Source organism: Gossypium hirsutum, chromosome A05 (assembly GCF_007990345.1).
Source record: "Gossypium hirsutum isolate 1008001.06 chromosome A05, Gossypium_hirsutum_v2.1, whole genome shotgun sequence".
NCBI lineage: Eukaryota > Viridiplantae > Streptophyta > Magnoliopsida > Malvales > Malvaceae > Gossypium > Gossypium hirsutum.
In genome coordinates, this window is record NC_053428.1 from 51,662,280 (window position 1) to 51,666,833 (window position 4,554).

The window sequence follows — 4,554 nt, forward strand, 5'->3', positions numbered from 1 at the left end:
GTTTCTGAATACACCAAGATATGGTCAATAAAAATGACTACGAACTGATCCAAGTATGGCTGGAATACCCGATTCATCAAATCCATGAATGCTATCGGTGCATTAGTCAACCCAAAAGACATTACCAGAAACTCGTAATGACCGTATTGAGTCTTGAACGCCGTCTTATAAATATCCACTTCTTTAACTCTTAATTGATGATATCCTGACTGAAGGTCGATCTTAGAAAATACCGAGGCTCCTTTTAATTGATCGAACAGATCATCGATTCTTGGTAACGGATACTTATTCTTGATCGTCAGTTTGTTCAACTGCCGATAGTCAATACACATTCGCATAGTCCCATCTTTCTTCTTTACGAACAGTACCGGTGCGCCCCACGGGGAAACACTTGGTCTTATAAACCCTCTATCCAATAGTTCCTGTATCTGAGCTTTCAATTCTACCAACTCCTTTGGTGCCATCCGATAAGGCACAATGGACACAGGAGCTGTTCCAGGTAATAAGTTGATTCCAAACTCGACTTCTCTGCTCGGGGGTAATCCAGGAAGTTCATCTGGGAATACATTCTAAAATTCCTTAATAGTCCTAACGGACTCTACCGTTATCTCCTCAAGTCCCGTTTGACATACAAGGGCCAAGTACGCCTCACAACCTTTTCGAATCAACTTCTCGGCTCTTAAAGCCGAAACAACATTGGACAAATAATCCCTTCGTTCCCCTATGACCATTATTTCCTCATCTTCAGCAGTTCGTAGTACCATCCTCTTTGCAGTACAATCCAACGTCGCCTTGTGCTTAGCTAACCAGTCCATTCCCAAGATAAGATCAAAATCCCCAAATGGCAGCTCCATCAAGTCTCTTTCAAAAATTTTATCTTGTGTCACTAACGGCACTGCCCTAAAAAGTTTATCTACCTTAACTGAATGTCCTAATGGGCTTATCACCGATACCCCACTCACAGTCTCCTCAGGAAGCACATCCAAAGCCCCAGATACATCACAAGCAACATATGAGTGAGTGGAACCCACATCAATCAAAGCAGTGTAAGGCATGCTATGAATGATGAACGTACCAGTTATAACATCAGGAGCGTCACCCTTCTCACGATGTTGTGCAGCATAAACCAATGCTGGCTGTCGGGCTTCGACATGTCCAGCACCTGTGCCAGGTGCCCACGTCTTCGTCCATTACCATTGCCACTTCTACCTTGCCCACGACACCTCTGTAGTGGTGGTCCTCCTCGTCATGGTTGGACATCCCTTTGCTCTGCAGCTAGCTCCTGAGCTATCCTCCGAGGACACTCTCTGAACTTATGCTCCCTAGACCCACATCGAAAACATGCTCCAGTTCATTTCCAGCACTCCCTCATATGCACCTTACCACAGTCCCTGCAAGCCTGCAGTCTATAAGTATTTACTGGAACTGCTCGAACCGGTTCCTCCATCCTTGCTCTTTTAACATTTCGATTCGTGGAACTTGAGGGTCTAAAATCCTTCTTGAATCTGGGTCGATCCTTCTCACAATTCTGTCGCTCAGTCAGCTTCACCTCCTCGGCTATCTTAGCCTTCTCTACCAATGCAGCAAAACCACGCTCCCTCTATGGAGCTATCAATATCCTAAGCTCATCGTGGAGACCATCCTCAAATCGGACACTGCGCTCATATTCAGTTACCACTATCCCACTAGCATATCGACTCAGCCTCAAAAATTCTGCCTCATACTCTGCTACAGTCTTATCACCCTGAGTCAGATTCAAGAATTCCTTCCGACGAGCATCCACATAGCTTGCTCCAACATACCTTCCTTTAAAAGTAGTTTTGAACAATTCCCAGGTTACTTACTCAATTGGGGTACTCTCCTTTACGGTGGTCCACTATCGGTATGCCTCGTCACGTAGCAGCGACACAACTCCTTTCAGCTTTTGCTCCACTGAGCAGTCTAGATCGTCCATGATCCGTTCTGTTGCCTCTAGCCAATATTCTGCCACATTTGGGGCTACTCCAGATACACCCCTAAATACTTCTGCTCCGTTGGCCCGGAGTCGTTCCGATATAGATCCCCTATTCATTGTCCCAGTACTAGCTCCAGCAACTCTTTCTAAAACCCTTAACATGGCTTGGGACAAAGTGTCATCCCCCGTAGCCCGATCATAAGACCCAGTCTCCGTTGCTTGTGTCACAGATGGCTCCTCAGCTGGCCTATGCCCTAAGGATGAAGATTCAGCTTGCACCCTTCCACGACCACGTCCGCGGCCTCATCCACGAACTCCTCTTGTACTCATATCGACTTATCTGATTTACGAATTTTATGAAATTAGTATAATGTTCCACTGTTTATTAAGAAAATGTCTTATGGAGATATAGCAGTTCAAGAATTGTTTTCGTATCGTCGTAGTCTAGCTACAGTCTCATTTCTACCGTTTCACAGTTTTACCCTATCTACAGCATCATAGTAGAGTCTCAACACTATGCATAATATCATATCATTATCATATATCGTAAAGAAAATACACTTACAGACTTGGTGCCGGGGATTCAGTGCGCCACTTCTTTCTCCAATCCAAAACTTGAAACCATGTTTTTGATCACCGAAAATAGAAATTTGAAAACTTTGATTTGAAAACACCCTTTATTTTGAACTCTTGATTTAAAACAGAAAAACTCGGACCATTTTAACATGTATACTCTGTAAAACATCTTTGAAAATAATTTTCAAAAATCATTTCCAAAAATACCCTTCTTAAGCCTAAGTTTTCGAAAAATTTTTAAACCCGATCCACAGCCGAGTTGTTGCAACCTAGGCTCTGATACCACTAAATGTAACACCCAAAACCCAGCCCAAACGTTATGGCCGAATCTGAAGTGCCACATTGGAGTTGAAAACCCACGTTCTGTTTTAGTGTTTTAAAAACCATATATTTTTTTGAGTTAACAAAGTGTATGGAAGCTGGGCACCAGGTAGGTATCCGAGACAGAGGATGTGAGCCATGACGGCTGCTTAAGTACCAAGCTCTTTGATTGGATCCAATCCTAGACATGCCCACAACCATAGCCACACTTTGTTATATTGAGTTTTAAATTTGTTCAAGTGGACATCTTTGATAAATCGATTAATCATGGCGTTAAGCTATTTTGAAAACAAGTATCGTTTTGAAAACACGTCCTAAGTCTAGCCCATTTGAATAATTATCAACCAGGTTTAAAGTTATTAAAATTAAAATAATCCCAGAAAGAAATAAAAGGAAAGTTAAAATGGCCTTATTACAACCCCAAAATAAATAATAATTAAAGGAAATTTGATGAAAACCAACGCGTATTTAAAAGTCCAAAGGCGATCACCGTGGCTACTCTGAATCCCCTCCAGCCCAAGTCCCCACATCAAGGCTCACCTGCAAGGTTAAGGAAAGGGGGTGAGTTTGGAAACTCAATGTGCAACAAGATCCTTTCAGAGCCCAAAACAATAACAGCCTGTTGGGCCTAAGCCCAAATCCAATCTCAACATGTACTAGGCCATAGCCCTTTTCACACTTCATATTTCATATTACTGGGCCGAAGCCTTTACTGTAAACGGTATGGCCCATAGGCCCATTTCAATATCACATGTAATGTCAATGAGAGAATGCAAGCCCATTTGGGGAGACTACTCAACCCACCATCCGCTACTCTCCACCCGTACCAACCAACACACCATGTGGGGATTAACTCGACCCACCCCGCCATGACTCTCCACTGGCAGCGTAGCTGCTTTATCATATAACTGGAGGCCTAGCCTCTTTTAATAACTGGGGCAAAGCCCTTTTAACAACTGGGATATAAGCCCTTTTAACAACTATGGCATAAGCCCTTTTAATAACTAGGGCGTAAGCCCTTTATCATAACTGGGGCATAAGCCCTTTTATCATAACTGGGGCATAAGCCCTTTATTATAACTGGGGCATAAGCCTTGTTACACTTCCTCCATCCATATAAAAACCCAACCCAATGCATTTATGAATACATCATGTGCATATCATACATATCATGTGCATATCATACATGTCATGTGCATATCATACATACCAGGTTTATCAAAATCCCATGTATTAAAATTTACGTTTAAACCCTAGGGGTATAATGGTCATTTTTACTTAGGGGAAAAACGGTCATTTTCATATTATAAGGGTAATATTGTAATTTTACCAAAAATTAGGGATTTTTCCATGTTCATCATCAGTTATTAACTATTCATTTGTTTAAACAGCGCTTCTGGCCCACTTTTAGCGAAACCGAGTTATTGGGCCTAAAACCCCTAGTGGGCCCTACTTAGCTGATTTTGTCATCTAGGCCCATTTAGCCTATATACATAATAGTATTAACAGTCTTCACATGTAATTTAATAGATTTCCATTTTCTACCAATTTTACCCAAATGGGCCCGAAAGCTTATTGGGCCCTATTGCAGCCCCTCGAGGCCCAACTTACCGTGAATGCCAAAAATCACGTTCTTACCGTTTCCAATGTTCTTGATCATCATCTAAATGAATCCAACTAACTAATGAGCGTTCACTTTCTCA